Source organism: Geotrypetes seraphini, chromosome 3 (assembly GCF_902459505.1).
Source record: "Geotrypetes seraphini chromosome 3, aGeoSer1.1, whole genome shotgun sequence".
Lineage (NCBI taxonomy): Eukaryota > Metazoa > Chordata > Amphibia > Gymnophiona > Dermophiidae > Geotrypetes > Geotrypetes seraphini.
The window spans coordinates 162,765,670-162,787,078 of NC_047086.1; the positions used below are offsets into that span (position 1 = coordinate 162,765,670).

The window sequence follows — 21,409 nt, forward strand, 5'->3', positions numbered from 1 at the left end:
TTTCCAATTACTCAGAGAAACAATTCTCAACAGGTCACCACAAAGCCCAGATTGAAGTTGAAATCGCTCTTGATGAATCCTCCTCTGAAATGCACAGATTTTTCCCACTTTTTTCTGTCTTCATAACACTTGCCATACCAAAAGAGCATATTCAAATTCTGGGGTTACCTCTATGGCAGCAACACAAACCCCTTCCTCTACCAGGTACTTTGTGAAGAAGCAAAACCTTTGTAAAACAGCACATCTTTCAAATCATAGCAAACTTCCAGAATTCAAATAGCATCATCTCTGAAAAGGAAACATTACAAATATTATACCGTAAAAGACGCTTTAGGTGCTACAACTGTACAGCTTTACTGGATGGTGAAGATCAGGAAAACAAACTAGGGCCCCTTTAACGATGCTGCGGTAACAAATCCCGCATGGCAAATGGGATGCAGCCCATTCAATTCCTGGAATCTCTATGAAGGTGTTTGAATTTCCTCAGCTTGAGCTCACTTGAAACAATACATACACAGAAACAAGGTGGAAAGAGGACTTTTATCGCCATTTCTCCCTGATAAAGGATTAAGTGGCTTGTCCATGGTCACAAGGAGCAGCATGAGATTTGAACTCACAACCTCAGGGTGCTGAGGCTGTATTTCTAACCACTTTGCCACACACTCCCTCCATGAATTCTGACCAAATTTTATAATAATCCTGAAAGCCAGCAAAGAATTGGAGTTGCTCATTTACATTCAAGATTTCAGATTACTTTAACTTTCTCTACTATATTCCCCTTTTCTAATTTGCATCAAAGCAGTTAACAAAACATTCATAAATGAAGGATAGTAAAAATAAAGAGAGGACAACTTTGCAAAAAGCTACTATTTAAAAATTAAGGCCTTGATTCTGTAAGTGGCGTCTGTTGCGTGTCAATCGCCAGCATGTGCCACTTCCAGAATCGCGGTTCCCAAGGACCCTAGGCATCGAAAATGTAGGCCAGAGTTTTACAGGCCTACATTTCCAGTGCCCAAGGTCCTTTCTGAATCGCGGCCAGCCGAAGTCTAGTGGCATCCCTAACCATGCCCACGTCCAGGCTTCAGTGTCACTTTGCACCGCTAGCTGCCAGAAACCTAGGTGCCGGTTCTGGAGGCCACGTAGCGGTTGCTTTTTTTTTTTTTTTTACTAGGGTTTAATTGGATTTTAATGGTGCAACCAATTATCGTGTCACTTAAACCCAATTAAACCAATTAAGTTAGGTGACGGTAGGGTGGCTACCACCACCTAACTTTCAGCGGCTTTTGTAAAATCTGGCCCTAAGTGCCTAGAGCAGCGGTGCACAACCATAGTTCTTGAGATCCACAACCCAGTAGGGTTTTCTTTTTTTTAATTCTTTATTCATATTTAAAATTTCAATTGTGCACAAAAAAATGATGCATTTACATAAAATATTATCATTACAGCACAATATACTTAATAGAATAAAAACAAGACTTATTTTCTCCCACCCACTTCCCACTAACCAACACCTCATAAAATATACTTGTAATCAACCCTTCTATACTTCTTAACAAATGCCAAAACATACCCCCCTCCCCGGATGTGCATGTTTTCCTCAATTATACAAATAAATCAATCTTTACAATATTTAGTTAATGGTTCCCAAACTTCCATAAATTTTTTATAATAACCCTTCTGAATGGCCATAAACTTTTCCATTTTAAAGATATAACATAGGGATTCCCACCAGAATGAATAATTTAATCTATCCCAATTTTTCCAAATCTTTAAAATAAGCTGCATGGCAACTCCCATCATTATAAACAAAAGTTTATTATTTTTGCCAAAATTTGACTTTTTGCCCTCATAAACCCAGTAGGGTTTTCAATATTTTAACAATAAATATGCATGAGATTGATTTGCATGAACTCCTTCCATTATACACAAATAAATCTCATGCATACTCATCGGAGAAATCTAAAAACCTATCTGATTTGTGACCCCTGAGGACTGTGGGTGCCAACACATCCCTAGACTGAAAAAAATATATATATCAAACATAGGTTCGGAGACAAGATAGCAATTTTAACTTGTAGTACAGTAGAAGCCTAAACATAATAATACAAACTGGAAGCAGACAGGGATGACATGACCAAGTCTGCTCAAGTATAATCAGTCAAACAAAATTGTGTTTTCAGATTGGATTTAAAGAAAGACAGGTCTGGATCTCATCTTAGATATAACAATAATGCAATCTATAAGGAGCAGGCTAAAGCGATAAATGCTTGATGACAAGTGGCTTCTAACCATATTCTTAGAATGAGGGAATATCCTAGAAATTAAGCTCAGCAGATGTCAGGTTATGGAGGAGGAGAACAGAGACTGGTTTAAGATCATAAGTGGAAATGGGAAGGCCTGAATATAGGATTCTGCACTCTCTGAGGTTTATTCCCCAGTTGATGCAGCTATACCAGCGCTGAAAATATCACTCCATACAGGTTATCCCAGTATTCCTTTATGGTTAGTATAATATGCATGATTATTATAATGTACAGTGCTGCATGCATCTGGCAGCACTAAAAAAATGATAAGAAGTAGTAGTTCCTTTATGTTCTGGTTATTTTGTTCTTTTTATATCATATACTGTACATATAACACAGACCTACTGCTATTCTTTGTGTTACAGAGTGGCCCCACAACACCTTGTGGCCACAAGATATTTACTATATACAGCAGTGTTTACAAATCAAGACCTCATGTGCAAAATGATAGCAATGAAGACCTTGGGGAAAAATACATAAAACCTGAAACAACTAGCAGAGGGCAGACAAGTTTCTGTGTTTCCTATTGTTTAAAAAAATAGACGGCTTGGTATACACCAGCAAAACCATTATACACACTGGGGTGATGAGGGAGGGTAAGCAAACCACACCCTTCAAACAGTCAGCTCTAATTCGCCCTGTTACATCAGCATTCCAACATAACAAGATCTCCTGTTGACAAAACATGGCATATCCTCTATAAAAATGGACATGACGCTTTATCTCAAAGAGACATTATATTTCTCCTTGACATACTCCAAATATGTTTGTGGTAATGACGCATTCAGTAGGCATCCTTATCCCAAGACACGTGGTACTATTTTGCTTCGCTGTTTCTCTCTCAGTGCAGAACTCAGAGAGTGGTGCTTGCAGCAGCCAGGACAGATTTAGCATTAAAAAATGAAATGGCATAGACATGCCATGGGGTTGGCACACTCAGGCCCAGAGAGAGATTGAAGATGTATGTTCATCAACTAAATGGTAACAATAGTGGTGCAGTCTATCAGTATAGTCCTGGATAAGAATGTACTCAAAATCTCTAGAGAAGGCATGATTTAGTTGAGGTGATCTCTCAGACTCTCTTTCCCTGTGCTGGTCTTCTTCCACTCCATGCCCCAGGAATTCAGTGTTGCCTAGTCAGAAGATGCCCTGTTCCTCTCTTCCAGAGGTCATAGGTTCAAATCCCAGTATATATTTTAATTGTGGCATTCTGCCTTGCAGGTACACCTTGAAGATCTTGCAATGAGGTCAGCATTCTGCAGCTGCACACCTCCATTTGCAATGAAGTAGAAGCCATGCTAAGGTCTGTATTTGATTTTTTTTTCAGTTTTTTAAGCTTTTGCAAATGAAGTTATATATGCAATCTATATTTTTTCATGTGCTTTCCTTGCTTTCAGTTATGAGCTGATTGGAACACTGTTTAGTCAGAAAAAAAGGGTAGCTTTTTAACAAGAAACCTAAAGCTGTGTTTTTTTCTTATGCTCTGCTTCAGTTAATGGATGTTTTCTTCTAATTAGCAAATAACATTGCTGTTTGCCCACAAATAGAAGATTTTGCATGCAATATATCTGTTTTGATATGCCCTGTTTATGTGGTGCCGTATTAAATATATGTTGAGCTTAATAAAGCAAAAATAAAAACCCAGAGAGCTATTTAGCAGATCGCATTAAGGACATCCAAATTGTGCCTAAGTTCCGTCCATAGAACTCAGGTTTATCTGAAGCCCAAACTATGCTCAAAAGTAGACCTCCTTTACAATGCCTGTAGGACCTAGTTTTACAATTGCTATGCAACTTGCTAGCTCACTGTGTAGCACACTGGTTAAACCTACAGCCTTCTACCTTATTGTTGCTGGTTCAATCCCAGTCACTCTCTCTGATGGAAGAGAAATAAATAAAAGCATTAAACAGATCCAACTCCCAGTATCACAATTATAATGAAAAACACCATAAAACTGCCATTCTAATAATGTCATAATAATAAAATATTATAACATTAAGGACATTGTTTGGACATCTAACTCTCACCTAAAACCCGATTCTCTAAAGGACGTCTAAAAATATGGACGTCTAAACAGTGCTGAGCGCGATTCTACAAAGGACGCCTATCTTGGACATCAAAACTGCGCCTAACTTTAGACGCGATTTACAGAATCAGGGCCAATGTGCCAAGAACTTAGGGGTGAATATGTGGAATAACTTGTAAATTTTCATGGCTCCACATCATTCCCTTCTTGGTTGGGCTGGAACTTTTTATCACCCCCTCATACACAATTGTAAATGGCTTTTGAAATTAACTCTGAAAGTCTCTTTATGCAAGAATTAGGAGGCACCAGAACAAACTACTTGATGGCAGGTTTAAAACAAGTGAAACGAAGTACCTCTTCACACAGCACAGATGTAAGTAGTGGCATTCATTGCATAAGACTTTGTACAAGCAAATAAAACATTCAAGAAGAAATCATACAAGTTCATACAGTAGGCAGAGGCCATCACCCTCTGAAATTTGTTGCCAGAGAATGTGAAGCTTAGCATGGTTTAAAAAAGGTTTGGATAATTTCCTAAAAGTCCATAAGCCATTATTAAAATGGATTTGGGAAAATTCACGGCTTATTTCTAGGATAAGCAGCATAACATTTGTTTTACTCTTGGAATCTTGCCAGGTACTTGTGACCTGAATTGTCTATTGCTAGAAACAGTTTTAGGTATATAAAAGCCCTGACCGCATCTTTTCTATTGAAATTTCACTGTAATTCCTTGATATTGTTTGAGAGGAAAAGTTCTTTGTTACTAAACAACTTCTGCACCTTTTAAGGGCAAGAGTAGAAATTAGGATTCCTGGGCTGGTATCTCATGGTTAGGTAGTGTAGTGCTTGCTGTTTAGTTGACTGCAGGTACTTTTGGTTGGGGGTTCTGCAACTATGTATTAAACACAGAAAAATGAAGGCAGATAAGAACCATATAGGCTATCCAGTCTGTCCATCCATGCCCTCTATATTATCTCTTTCTCTTCTCTTTATTTTTCTTGATCTGACTATTTTGGAAAAACATTAATAATTTCTGCAGTTTATTTTTTTATAGTGTACTACTTCTTTTTCTATTTTTACTTTTGGATCATATTTATTATTTATTATGAAAACTATGATAAATAAAAAATAAAAGATATGATCACCCCCACCCCCACTCTCTTTTTTTTTCTTTCTTACACAGAATTTTACCTATTATAATAATAACTTTATTTTTTCTATACCGCCTTAATCTTGCGACTTCTAGGCAGTTCACAGTGAAGAATAGCTGTACAAACAGCGATTACAACATACAAATGGAGAAGAGGTCACAGAGCGGCCTGTGATTACCGTATTTTCACGCATATAACGCGCGCGTTATACACGATTTTACAAACCGTGCATAACCATGCGCGTTATACGCGTGAGCGCATTGTACAAATTTTTTTTTACATAGTTCCCCCCCCCGACGTCCGATTCATCACCCCGAAGGACCGCTCGCACCCCCACCCTGAAGGACCGCTCGCACCCCCACAGCCTCCCCCCTCCCCCTCCCGCATGGAGAAGCTGCCTACCGTTGTTTCCGGATGCCAGTGAGCCCAGCTGCTTCCTCTGCCGGCGGCCCTGCCCCTTCTCTGAGCCCTGCACTGCGCTGCTTTATCTTCCGGCGGTCCCGCCCTTTCTCTGACATCAGAGAAAGGGCGGGACCGCTGGAAGAGGAAGCAGCATAGCGCAGGGCTCAGAGAAGGGGCAGGACCGCCGGCAGAGGAAGCAGCTGGGCTCACTGGCAACTGGGAACAACGGTAGGCAGCTTCTCCATGCAGGAGGGGGAGGGGGGGAGGCTGTGGGGGTGCGAGCGGTCCTTCGGAAAGGAGAGTCGGGGCAGCATGCGCAGTATATGTGTGTGCATGCTATAGTAAAAAATTTTTACATAAATTTCTGTTCCCCGCGCGCTATACCCGTGTGCGCGTTTTACACGGGTGCGCGGTATATGGGTGAAAATACGGTACATGGTGCAGATTAGCAAGAAGAAGGTAAAATTATGTTCTTACCTGTTAATTTTCTTTCCTTTAGAAGCAGCAGATGAATCCAGAGACCAATGGGATAGCTCACTTCTACCAGCAGGTGGAGATAGAGAAACTGATTAACAGGTGTACTTATTTGCTGGCACTCCTCCTGTCTCATCAGTATAGCTCCTTGCCCAAGCACATTTAACCATCAGTAGGTATAGCATGTAAAAAACTTCTTTCCCAGAACACCTCGCGAACAGCAACGATACAGAATACAATCATGAACAACACCCAATCACTAAAAGCTGTACACGAAAAACTGACAACCAGATACCAGAAAGGGTGGGGCTCTGGATTCATCTGCTGCTTCTAAAGGAAAGAAAATTAACAGGTAAGAACATAATTTTACCTTCCTTAGCAAAGCAGCAGATGAATCCAGAGACCAATGGGATGTAGCAAAGCAATCCTTAATTTGGGTGGGAAGCAAACGCCGCCTTCGCAACGACCGAAGCATCAAAAAACCCCTATCGCATGTGCCCGCACATCCATGCAGAGACGCGGAGAGAAGGTACTCTCGGAAGACCAGTTAGCCGTGAGACAAATCTCCTCCAAGGCAAAACCCCTCTGGGCCGAGCCCAAGAAGCAGCCATCGCTCCAGCGGAATGGTCATGAAGTTCAATCGCCACCCGCTCCCCTGCCAGCAGGCAAGTATAAAGAATGTCCTCCTGGACCATTGAGCGAGGTAGGCATCGGATGCCGCCATATGCCTGAGGCGTTCCTTGAAGAATCCCAAAAAGGAGATATAAACCACTAACAGTTGTTAGAAACCGATCTCGCGGAGAACGCTACATACGTTTCAAAAAATGCAGTGAATAAAAGTACTGCTTCCACTATCTCCTTCCAGGAAGAAGGAAGGAAAAGCGAGCATGATGTAAAAGAAAGGATGACACCCCCCTAGAAAGAAATAGTGGTACCATCCGAACTGACACCCCATATGACGGAAATAAGGAATAGGAATCCCCGTTGAACAAGGCCTGCAACATCGCAACTGCAAAGCTGAAGCCATGACCACAAGGAATCCCATGGACAACCGCACAGCTCTTTAGAGCCCCAAAGGACAAGGCTAAAATGAAGCCATCGGTAACTTAGAAGAATTACGTGAATGAATTACACCAAACCGGGCTTTCTAAGAGGTGCATGAATATACCGCCTTCTCTTTAGGAACTGAACTACAGGAAGCTGAGAAGTCAGCGAAGGGCCATATACCTAGTTCCTGTAACAAGCCAAGAATGGTAATTGAAGCTGAAGGGAATTGAACGCTATGCCATCGGCAATATACCTGTGCTAAAAAGGAACTCAGGAAGGGTGCAACTGTTGAGAAGTATTCAAGAAAGGAAACACCTCCAAAAGGAAGCAGAAGCCACAGGAGAAGACGTCTGTAGCGCCTGGATAAGAGAAGAAACAACCTGCTTCGCATTACCGTCACACGCCAGTCAAGACTGCTCAAAAGCTAGGTCGTAATACCAAAGTAGTATGAATATCCATGTTGATCTCAATCAAGGAGAGCAAAGTCGGAGATAAAAGGAAACTTCTTAGTCCGGCTGTCGAAAGGCTCAACAGATCCACATAGCAAGGATGGCGCAGCCAAGCCAGAGATTGTACTAATACTGTGCCCCTAAAGCGAGCTTGAGATGGCAAATCCAAGCTATCATCAGCCAGGGGAAAACAGTGAAAAAGAGAAACCAGAGGATTTTTTTTTTTTTTTTTCAAGCCTACAGCACCTGGTATTCCCAGGTGGTCACCCATCCAGGTACTAAACAGGCCCTATCCTGGTTGGCTTCTGAGATCAGACGGGATTGGGCACATTCAGGGTGGTATGGCTGTAAGAAAGAAGCCACACTGTTACCCCCTTTAACTCCCACTTCCTGTGCCCGCCTAAGAAGCTAGGAAGCATGGAATTGTGAGACGAGGCCATGAGGTCAAGTTCCAGGAGATCTTATTTCCACCACAAGAAAAGTGGAACACCTGAGCCAAAATTCCCAATAACCAGGATGTAGAAGATATCACTATAACTAACGTCTACACTTCTAGAGCGTACGCAGTGCTGTACACAGTAACATCCAATAAATGAGCTATGCTTAGATTTCGCAGAGAGAAAGACTAACCAAACTCTTTTCCTGACCTGAAAAATGAACGGTCAACCGAATAGAAAGATGAGGGTCCACCCATCGAAGTAGAACAACCACTGTACCTGGCAACTGAGTACATCACCTACTGCCCAAGCTGCAGAGAAACACCCCCCATCATAATACTGACTGAAAGGGCCCTCAGCGGCATTCCGGAAGAATGGTCTGAAGCTCCAGAAAGGAAGCCTGACCATGCTCAAGAGTAGAAGAAGGAACCAGAACTTAGTCGCCTCTGAAGCCCAGACTCCTGAAGCTGAGGATGGAAGCCACCGAGCCCCCCAACCCGACAGTCCGGAATAGTCGGTGGTCATAAGCTAGTCCAGGAAAGACCGAGGCATGCCCTGGAAAGACAATCTTTCTGAGCCCCTAAATCATACAAAGCTATGTAGGAGAAGCCTAGCAACTAATAGGAGGCCAGAGATACCGAGAACCACTGGAATAAAAGCGGCTGCTGAGCGTTAGAAGGGAAAGCAAGCCGAGGTTCCCAGAGGGGTCAGCAATATGGATGCTAGAACCTGAACAGAATCCCATACTCTTAGCCATGGTAAGCGAAGAACGCCAATCTGAGATCGAGACTCCACACTCAAGGCTCTGGAAAGAATTACAAGTCTCTCCTATAAGAATAACCGCCTCAACCCAATATACCTATAACTAGTATAGGAAAAAAGAGCACTGCAAATATGAAGATGCGCATGTAAAGAATTGAGGAAAAGAAACCACCCGCTTCGTGTCAGTCAAAAGACCCGACTGGAAGTCGTCCGAATCAAGCAGGCAGTCAAGCATAAATCAGACAAATCGCCTGGCAGTGCCACCGAACCCTTGGGTAGGTGAAATGGAATGTGCCCCAAACCGAAAGCGCTGCTCCGAGAGAGGCAGGCCAACCTAGTGCAGACTCAGAGTCCATAGAGAAAATGTAAATATCTTCCCAGGTTGACTGCAGAAATGGGTAACCCTGAGAAACTAATGCAGCCGAATGGAATCCAGCCTGCCCAAAGCCCCCATCTTGGCCACCCACTAATAAGTGGTACCCTAAGAACTACAAGAACTGTCCCGAGGACCAGCCACACTTCAAAGAGAAACGCAAAACAGAGAGACTCTGGAAACGTAAGGAGGATGCAAAGGTGCAAGCATCCTGAAAAAAGTTCACAGCTCCCTGACCTGACAGTAAAGCGACTACTCCTTCATGAGAAAACTGTCAACCTGGAAAAAGAACACCGTCTTGTGATGTGAAGGGGAGCATGAGGACATTCAGCAACCTGCCTGAGCTTTACGCAAGCAAAGGAAAGACAAGGCGCACCAGGCGTAATCCAGAAGCAGCATACGCCTCTCCAGAGAAACGAGCTGTACCTGGCCGAAAACAGACCAGGTTTCCACTCCAAAAGAGAGCGTAAGGGGAGAATTCATTGGGCATACAGTGCCAGCTACCCTGCGACCTCGCAAGCAGAGGATCTTGCCCTTAGGGATCAGCCGCCACTAGACCATGCTTCTAGAGCGGAAGGCCGTCTAGCTTTTTATTTTTTTTTTAAATAGACTTGAACCTTCGCCTCTTCTTTTGGAGCCATATCAGCTCTACTCCTTAGCTGGGGCTTGAACCTCAGCTCCTTGTTACTAACCCAGCACACAACCCTTGCGCCACCAGGTTTTCACAGACAAGCTGGCCCACAGCAAGAAGAAAAGAACCATCAGGCCTCAAGAGAGACCCTCCACTCGGAATTCCTGCAACTACCCCGCAGAAACAAGTCAAGAGCCCAAGCAGGCGGACGCAGCACCCAGGCAGAAGGCCTAAGGAAACCTCCAACATCACCGCACGTTATCGGAACCCCGAGTGAAGAAATGAACCACACGAATGATACACTGGCACGCCCTTGACACCTACTCCACCTTGCTGTTCGCTAACCCATAAGGCAGCAAAACCAAGCGTAGGCAGCCAAACTCAGGGCAGAAACTTAATGTGGAAGTGCCTAGGTATATAAATGGACAGCCCCCAATAACAACCTCTTCTTTTTTTTTTTTTTTTCTTGTTAAGAGAAGCATGTGGACAACACCACAGCAAATGGAGCACTGCAATACGGGGCACAGCTGATTTCAAACAAAAATAAGCCGCGGTACATGCTTAAGTTAGCTGTAGGACATGAGTCAATGAACCTCGCGGCGCTGGGGGCCCAAGCGCAGGCACTTTCCTGCCAGAATCAAAACCGGCTGGCTCCCCCAACAGCGCTGTACAAAACAGACCGGGAGCTCATAGCCAAAACCGCAGCACACCGCTCCGCAAAGCAGACGGCGAGGCCCGCGCTGAGAAAGGCAGCCGCCCAGAATAACTCCCCGAGTATTGCAGTGCTGGCGACCCAAACTCGGACTGTTTCGCGCCAAAATAGGCCGGCTCCTAGAACATTGCCGCTCACACCGGCTCGGAGCCCATAACCGAAGCATATAAAAAATGCAAAACACACCTCGGGGAGGAAAGGGGAAAAGGCGCATGGCTCCCAACAGTAGGGGAGCACAAGCTCGCACCACCCGCGCTATAGAACGATTCAGCTCCAGTTCAGATAATGTATAACACACCCGGAGCCGCCCTCACAATTTGCGGCCATGTCGAGAGCCACACATTTACCCACGGGTCGTGGCAGTATCAAGAAACAATGTCCCAGAAACTACCAACCCCACAGCACAAGCGCTAGGGTAAGAAAAAGAAGCGCTCCTTAGTTATGCGCAGGAATACAGAGGCCACCTACCTCACTGAAGCAAGCTCATACCAAAACATATTCCACCAGAAAACAAAACAGCCATAGTCAAAAACCCACAGCTCTCACACAACCACAAAGCTCAGAGACCAGTAGAATAAAACACATACTCACAATCTACTGGATAGTGCCGGTAGACGCCGGCAACATCTGCTGCCCAGCACGAGCAGGGCAAAAAAGTCAGCTGTGTAGGCCCCCTTTTTTTTTTTTTTTTTTAAATGGGAAAGAAGAAAAATAGGGACCAGGGCAGACCCTCTATCATTGGAGGGAGGGTGAGGCAGGGACAAGGGGGGGCCCAAGTGTAACCTCTAAAGTCGGCACCGATTAGCCGGACACCCCTGTCTCACTGAAGAGAAAAAACTCAACAGGAGAAACAGAATGGCAGTCTCACTGAAGAGAAAATCTCAACAGGAGGTAATAAAGTTCCAGCCACAGCCAGAATCCAGGAGCTAGTTGAATAGCGACTTCCACCTGCTTGGAGATAGAGAATACTGATGAGACAGGAGGAGTGCCAGCAAATAAGTACACCTGTTAATCAGTTTCTCTATCTCCACCTGCTGGTAGAAGTGAGCTATCCCATTGGTCTCTGGATTCATCTGCTGCTTTGCTAAGGAAAGATATACATAGGTTACAATAAAGTTTTAACATGTTTCAATAGAAATGTTGTAAAATGAGCGAATAGCAGAATACAAATGGTGAAGAAGCCATTGAGCCGTCAGAGAATACGAAATACGAAGTACAAAGTACCGTGAGAGGGGAAAAAGTGGATTCAAATATGATGAGCGGTAACGTTAAGAAAAAGGGGGGAGGAAGAACTGGCTATGAAATAAATTTGTTGAAGAGGGTGGTCTTTAATTCTTACCAAAAAGCGCCATATGTCAACCTGGCGCCATCAATGAGGTAGCCTAACCAAGTTTGCTGCCTACTAGATTGAAACTTGAATGTTCTGTCTAGAAAGGTTCGGTATCTGCAGCCTGTAATCTTCGGGTAGGCAAAAAGGTTGTGGTTTCTGGTTATCCTTGTGGGGGAGAAAAGTTCGAAATGAGGTAGTAGATAGTTGGGGGGCCTTTCCCCAAACCAGTTTATAGCAAAAGCAAAAGAATTTAAATAATATTCAAGCCTCAATTGGTAACCAATGCAGCAGTTTGTAGAAAGGACTGACATGGTCTTTTTTCTTTAGACCGAATATTAGGCGGACGGCTGTGTTTTGAACTATTTTTAATTTTCTCACGGTTTTTTTAGGTAAACCCACATAAATGATATTACAATAGTCCAGGGTAGATAGAATCAGCAACTATACCAGAAGTCTAAAAGATAGGGGGGTCGAAGTATTTTTTATGGTTTTTAATTTCCAAAGTGTGGAGAAGCACTTTTTTGTCACCGAGTTTGTATGTTCAATCAAGGTCAGATGGGTATCTAGGGTGACTCCTAGTATTTTTATAGTTTTTGTTATGGGGTGATCGTGACCGTTTAGATGTATTGATGTTGTGATGATTTTGTCCTTAGGGCTTGCCAAGAAAATTTTCATCTTTTCTGAGTTGAGTTTCAGTTTAAAATTGATAGACCATTGTTCAATTTCAGTCATGATGTGGGAGATGTGTTTTGAGGTGGCATTGGTCACATTAGTCACTGGAATTAAAATAGAGATATCATCCGCGTATATATAGTAAGTTAGGTTTAGCTTTTGTAGTAGGTGGCCTAGGGAAGAGATATAGATATTAAACAAGGTGGGAGATAGAGGGGAACCCTGAGGAACTCCCGAGAGGCTTTTCCATGAGTTGCAGTAGTTCCCATCGTGGACCACTTGATAAGATCTTTTGGTTAAAAAGCCTTGGAACCAGGTCCAAACTCTTCCCAAGAGACCCATTGCCGAAGACTTTGGGCTCCTTTTATTAAGCCGCATTAGGGCATTAACGCGTGGAATAGCGCACGCTAAAATGCCGCGTGCACTAGACGCCAACACCCGCATTGAGCTGGTGTTAGTTCTAGCCGCGTAGCGCGGGTTTAGCGCGTGCTAAAATGCTACGTGTGCTAAAAACGCTAACACAGCTTAGTAAAAGGAGCCCTTTGTTACATATCATTATTATTTTTTTTTTTAAGTGTTTGGGTACTTCTTCATTTAAATTACCACCATCTCTCTTCTTCCTTCTAGATAAGACATCACACACATACCCATACATAACACAGATGCACAAACATGCACATAAACATTACGCCCTAAACATTACTTCTTTCAGCTATGCGGACGACATAACCATCATCCTTCCATTCGACATCCATAACCCAATCGCCACAGGATGCCTGAAAACCACATTGGAAACAGTAGAAAAATGGATGACAAATCATAAGCTGAAGCTGAACCCAGACAAAACTAAACTCCTACTACTAGAGAAGGACAAAAAACCATCCCTAACAGAACTGGAAGTAAACTCAATCAAGTACCCAATACAGAGCTCCCTCAAAATCCTAGGTATACATTTAGACAGATGCTGCACAATGCAAACACAAATCCATAAAATCACCCAAAAAGCATTCCTCACAATGCGAAATCTAAGAAAAATCAGAAAATTCTTTAATAAAGACCAATTCAGGATCATTGTCCAATCCCTTGTGCTAAGTATTGTAGACTACTGCAACAGCCTCTACTTACCTTGCCCTAATAAAAAAAACTACAGACCATCCAGAACACAGCCCTCAGACTCATATACTCACTCAACAAACACGACCACATTACCAATGCATACTTAGAATCTCACTGGCTACCAATAAAAGCACGAACACAATTCAAACTCTACTGTCTCCTTTTCAAAGTAACCCACGGCACGGCACCCAGCTACCTAAACAACCGTTTTCACTACTACCTCTCACCCAGAAGAAGGAGAACACAGAACCTTTTCACCTACCCACCTCTCAACGGTACTCGTCGTAAGAAACTTTACGACAACCTTCTAGGGACACAGGCAGCTAAAATTGACTCTGACATCTCAAAACTACTGACCAAAACAACAGACATAAAAGAGTTCCGTAAAGAAATAAAAACACTACTGTTCAAAAAATATCTCCCATCACTCTAACCACCATCCAATGAGTTCCCAATCAACGCCTTTGGAAACACCCACCTATAGTATCTCTGTCTGTGATCTAGAATTACTGTAACTCTTTTACACCCCACCTGACTTAACTTGTTTCAGTTGATATGTATTATCTTCTGTGATATGTATTATCTTCTGTGATATGTATTATCTACGGTGATATATATTATCTTCTATGATATGTATTATCTTCTGTGATATGTATTATCTTCCGTGAAATTGAAGTATCATAATTCTTTACGGTTCCTGTAACTTACTCTTATCCTGTAATGTAATTCTACTGGAAATGCCCAGATATCTTCTATATTGTAATCCGCCTAGAACCGCAAGGCACAGGCGGAATAGAAATCCCTAATGTAATGTAATGTAATAAGGTTTGGAAAGAATTCCATAAGCCATGCTTTCCTAACTTGCTTTTTTTCTGTTTTTTTGTCATGATTATGAGACAACAGTATGTATGCTGTTATATCCTGCTCTGTGTGCTTTGGGGAATGAGTTATAAATCTTTATAGTTATTTTTAGGTTGTACCTCTTACCCTATAAACCCTTGAGACCACACTTTTTTTAAGAAGATCTCCTGCAAGTCCATTAATGCATACACTTGGGAATGCTTCACTAAGGCTCTTATTCCCATTCTGTGTCTAAGAGAAAGCAACTTGATGAATCACCCCGATAGTGGTAAGCAGTGAAATCCGGAAGCTCCGGGATTTAATTTTTGCTAGGCAGTGTTGTCTGGAACAACAAGTGCACATTTGCAAGAAACACATTTCAGTAATCCTCCCTCTCCAATACGACAAAATCCCTAATTGTAGAACTGTAAACAGTAAGCTTTGCTTACTTTGACATAAAGGTGGTATATTAAGTGCCAAAATAAGCATAAACATAAAAATAAGCATCAAAAATCTCTATCTAATCTAATCATTCATTTTATATACCACAACATCCCTGCAAAAGAGGGCTCAATGTGGTTTACATTAAGACTTTACACAGTATATTAATTAACACTCCCCCCCCAAAAAAACCCTAATCTGAATTAACAGAAAACAAGAAAGTAAGAGCTGTAAGTGCCAGTACCTCCAATTTAAGTCCTTTTTATTGTTTCCAATCAAAAGAATGTTGGAAAGAAACAGAGAAACACAGAAATATGATGGCAGATAAAGGCCAAATGGCCCATCCAGTCTGCCCACCTACAGCCTGCACTATCTCCTCTCCCTAAAAAGATCCCAGTCTTTATCTCTATCACCTCTACTGGGAGCCTATTTCACGCATCTACCACCCTTTCTGTAAAAAAGTAATTTCTTAGATTACTCTTGAGCGTATCACCTCTTAACTTTGTCCTATGCCCTCTCATTCCACAGCTTCTTTTCAAATGAAAGAGACTCGCCTCACGCGCATTTTATGCCATGTAGGTATTTAAACATATCTCAAGATCAAAAATGTAGTGACAGTAAAACCTAAAAATTGCAAAAAATGTCACTCACCAGCAGTGGGTTACCTCTCTAAGATCCAACATTGAAATTTAAAATAAGTGGAGAAAAAGCCTCAAAAACGTTTTAGCATGCAGCAATCATTGATGATTCACAGCTGGCATTCTGTTTCTTATCATGGGCAAAAAACTCACACCCACAACACAATGTAAAAAGATCTAAAGGGGGGAACCCCCATTACTGTGCACAGTAATACTTTTTCATTCTTTTTTATATATTTAAACTTTTTAATTCATTTTTATAATACTTTTTATATAGAAATATGAATTATAAAAGTTCAAAATACAAAACGCTGAAAAAGGAAGCAAAATGCTTAGCTCTAGCACCAGAGGACATAATTGGAAAGGATCCACCGGTACTAAACTTCTTTTTTCAATGGCAAAATTAAGCCTCTCACACACAGTACACAGCCAAGTCCACAACAGAGCCAAAAGCACTCATTTACATCACAGTAAGAGTTCATAGAGGGAGTTTTCATGCACCTATGACTTACTACTAGATAAGACTATTATGTAACTTTGGGATCACTAAGCAAAAACCCAAGGAAGCTTTGGTAATTACTACACCACAATCTAGGAGAAACACCCCTCTCCCCCAACAGGCTCCTCCAGGACATCCTCCTCCCTAGCAGGGCCTACCTTTTTCTTGGTGGGGTAGTGGGTACAGGAGTGATCCATTTGCTCCTGTGCAGGGGTGACTCTTTCCAAAATGGCTGCCAAAATATCCAGCGGCAATCTTGCGAGAAGTCCAGGCAGTCATTTTGAAGAAGAAGCCAGCCCTGCATGGGAGTTGAGTGGATCACTCCTGTGTCCAGTACCCCACTAACAAAAAGGTAAGCCTAGGAGGAGATGTAGGCCAGTAAGTCTGACGTCTGTGGTAAGTAAATTAATGGAAACACTCAAAGTCCTCTCATAGATACACAAACACAATCTGTAACGACTACACAAGATACAAATCTATTTGACTCATATCAGGCTTTGGCAAAACTTGCTGATTTAGGGCTCCTTTTATTAAGCCACGTTAGGGCTTTAACATGCAGAATAGCGCGCGCTAGACCTTAACGCCAGCATTGTGGGTATCTTTTGTTTCCCGAGTAAATCAAGGAAAATTTTTGTTGTTTACCTGCATGTGCCAGGATTCTTCCGACCCCTTTACTAACCAATGCTCAACACTAGCAGTATGCATATAATTTGCATACCGCTATTAGTATTGAGCATTGGTCACTAAATTAAAATCGGTATTACATCTGCTGTTTTCTGGCAGAGTTTTCTTTTTTAAAAAAAAAAATTCTTTATTCAGTTTTAACTCTTGCAACAAGCGTACAATATTCAATCAAATAATTTGTACAAATCACTTGACATTCTAACAATTATTGTCAAATGCATATAAAAAAGACCCCTCCCCCACCCATCCCATTCATCAGGAATAAACCCGTTAAATCACATAACATACCTCCCCATCCCCACATTAAATATAGTCCTATGTAATAAAAAGGTGTCCAAGGTGTCTAATCCAGTGGAGAGGCGCGTGGGAGCCCTGCTCCGCCCCTCTCCAAGACCAGTGGCGGACCCAGCACTGAACCACAGCGCCAGCGGCGCACATTCTCCTTCGGGCCCCCTCGGTGATCCAGCGGAGAGGCGCGTGGGAGCCCTGCTCCGCCCCTCTCCAAGACCAGCGGCGGACCCAGCACTGAACCACAGCGCCAGCGGCGCACATTCTCCTTCGGGCCCCCTCGGTGATCCAGCAGAGAGGCGCGTGGGAGCCCTGCTCCGCCCCTCTCCAAGACCAGCGGCGGACCCAGCACTGAACCACAGCGCCAGCGGCGCACATTCTCCTTCGGGCCCCCTCGGTGATCCAGCGGAGAGGCGCGTGGGAGCCCTGCTCCGCCCCTCTCCAAGACCAGCGGCGGACCCAGCACTGAACCACAGCGCCAGCGGCGCACATTCTCCTTCGGGCCCCCTCGGTGATCCAGCGGAGAGGCGCGTGGGAGCCCTGCTCCGCCCCTCTCCAAGACCAGCGGCGGACCCAGCACTGAACCACAGCGCCAGCGGCGCACATTCTCCTTCGGGCCCCCTCGGTGATCCAGTGGAGAGGCGCGTGGGAGCCCTGCTCCGCCCCTCTCCACGACCAGCGGCGGACCCAACACTGAACCACAGCGCCAGCGGCGCTCAATCACTTTCGGGCCCAAATTCATTAAAGTGGTGAGCAAAATAACTCGGAACCCCCTCACCAAGAACAGGAAGCTCATCACATACATCCACTCTTACGATCAACACTAATAGCTTACTAAACCACAGACCTCACAAAAAAAAAAAAAAAATGGCATTGCATACGCCAAAACTCATCCTTGTCATCATACTAACTGCCACATTTATAGCAAAATGGAAAACAGCAGGTTACCAAATCCGCACCATCCCTATCCTAACAACAACGCACAGACCTGTTCAACAAACCAGAATATTCTACACCCCTAGAACACTAACTCCATGTCCATCCAGCCAAGCTAACATTCCCACTATCTGGGGAAAAAGACCACCACCAAAGCCCAGCACAATCACACAAAAATACCAATCTTCACCAAGAACCATCATCAACACAACCACTACCCCCACCACAAAATTCACCACAATAGATTGCACATATATGAACATCAGATCCATTAGCCCAAAGGCAGAATTAATCAAGGACTGGCTGATCAAAGATAATCTAGGCTGCCTCTTCCTAACCGAAACATGGCTCACCTCGGATTCAGATCCATGCATTACAGAATTCTGCCCCAAAGGATATAAACTAGAATTAGTATGCAGAGAAAACAAAAGAGGAGGAGGTTTAGTAATCATAATAAAAAACAATCTCAACATTGATGTCCTAACCAAGTACTCCACCCCTTACCTAGATCTGCTAGCCTGCCAAATATCTGACAAATCACTAACCGGAAATCTGAATTGTCTTCTTTGCTACATTACTCCAGGCAAATGGAACACCTCAAAACAAGAACTTGAAGAATTCATCTTCCAGAACTCTCTCTCCTCCACACACAACTTGATCCTTGGAGACTTAAATCTCCACTTAGAAGATCAATCATCCAAACAAGCAACAGATATACTCTCATACCTCAATTCCCTATCCTACCAAATTCTCAACCCAGAACCCACTCACGAAAAAGGTCATCAACTTGATATAGCAGCTTACTCACCTCCAAACCAAAACACACAAAAAATTCACATCTCAAACGGGTCCTGGCACCCCACCCTCTGGTCAGACCATTACAAATATTCATTCACTATCAATTGGGCTCAAAATAACAGCAAACCCATCCCAAAAAAATCGCACATCAAGATCAGACCGAAAATCGAACATACCACATTCTGGAACACAGTTGACCCCGAAATAGACCCCAATAACCCCAAAGACTTCATAAACAGTTGGCGGACCCTCAGTGAAACCACACTAAACGAACTAGCTCCAATAAAAAACAAATACAAAATAGACAGACCATCCAATAAATGGTTCGACGACGAACTCTTACAATTAAAAAGGAAATGCAGACAACTAGAAAGGTCATGGAAAAAACAGAAACAAAATCTTACCAAAGATGAATGGAAAATCCAACTCAAACTATACAATACCAAACTGAAGGAAAAACGAAAAAACTTCTACTCTAAACTCATTGGCACAGAAAAACCAGACACTAAAAAACTTTTTGACATTGTAAGAAACCTCACCGACACCAAACCATTTCTCGCCACCCAAGGAAACCAAACTCCCACAGCCACCCAATTAGCGGACTATTTCAAAAACAAAATCATCACAACCAGATCCACATTCAACAATTCACGAACCAACTTAGAAGAAATACAAATCAATCCCACAGTAGATGAAGCAATACCAGCAGACAGGATCTGGAATACCTTCCCAAAGATACAATGGTCAGATGTGGACAAGCTCTACAAAAAATACAGCAAATCATCATGTGACCTGAACAACTGTCCCCCGTACTTACTAACTACAGCCTCCACCAAATTTAAAGCCACCCTCACACTATGGCTTCAAACTACACTAAGGGAAGGTCACTTCCCACCAGAACTAGGAGAAATCATAATTACTCCTATCCTAAAAGATCCCAAAGGTCCTATAGACAATCCTACAAACTACAGACCAATCGCCTCAATCCCACTATACATCAAACTAACAGAAGGCCTAGTCGCACAATATCTCTCCAACTTCCTTGAAGACCATCACATACTGCATCCATCCCAATCTGGATTCAGATCTAACCATAGCACAGAAACTCTACTGATATCACTATTAGACACAGCCCGACAACACCTTAGCAAAGGAAACAAACTACTTCTCATTCAACTCGATCTCTCTGCCGCATTTGACCTAGTTGACCACCCCACACTACTCCAGACATTAGACGCAATAGGAATCTCTGGTAATGTTCACAACTGGTTCCAAGGCTTCCTTAAAACTCGAACATACAGAGTCAAGTCAAAAGAGCATCTATCCGACCCATGGTCAAACCCATGTGGAGTACCACAAGGATCGCCACTATCTCCTATATTATTCAACCTCTTCATAGCATCCCTCGGCATTACCCTAGACGCCCTAAACACAATATCATTCAGCTATGCGGATGATATAACAATTCTCATCCCCTTCAACATACAAGACCCCTCATCAACAAACCACCTGAAAATAATAATGGAAACGATAGAAAAATGGATGTCAAGTCATAAACTGAAACTGAACTCGGAAAAAACTAAATTCCTACTATTAGAGAAGGAAAAAAACCCATCATGCACAGAACTGGAATTAAACACAATCAAGTACCCAATGCAAAGCACACTCAAGATCCTAGGAATTCAACTAGACAGAAATTGCACAATGCAGACCCAAATCCACAAAATCATCCAAAGAGCATTCTTCACAATGCGTAATCTACGAAAAATAAGAAAATTCTTCATCAAGGATCAATACAAGATAGTAGTTCAATCCCTAGTACTAAGCATAGTAGATTACTGCAACAGCCTTTACCTATCATGCCCAAACTACATGAAAAAACAATTACAGACAGTTCAGAACACAGCCCTCAGACTCATCTACTCCCTCAGCAAATTTGACCACATCACAAATGCTTACCTTGACTCACACTGGCTACCAATAAAAGCAAGATCCCAGTTCAAATTCTACTGTCTACTATACAAAGTAACACACGGAACGGCACCCAGCTACCTAAACAAAAGACTACACCGTAATCGCTCACACAGACTAAGGAGAACTCAAAACCTATTCACTTACCCTCCTCTCAAAGGTACACGACGTAAGAAACTATACGACAGCCTTTTAGCCACTCAGGCAGCAAGAATTGACACTACCATTTCCAATCTACTGATCAAATCAATAGACATAAAAGAATTCCGAAAAGAAATCAAAACTCATCTCTTCAAAAAACACTTTCCTTCATCTTAACCTCAACATAGCACTAGAAATTACACACACGAACACCCCTCCATAAATATACCTAAACATTGTACAACTCACTTCATCAACCTACGATTTATCTACTACGTGCTCCAAATT

At 42.8% G+C, this 21,409-nt stretch overlaps 1 protein-coding gene and 1 pseudogene across 4 annotated transcripts in view; both read right to left on the minus strand.

The window, feature by feature from the left end:
* NCOA7 (nuclear receptor coactivator 7) overlaps nucleotides 1-21,409 on the minus strand; it is a 351,548-nt gene that overhangs the window by 276,644 nt on the left and 53,495 nt on the right. The gene's annotated exons all lie outside the window — the stretch shown is intronic.
* LOC117358281 lies at nucleotides 8,087-8,205 on the minus strand (annotated as a pseudogene).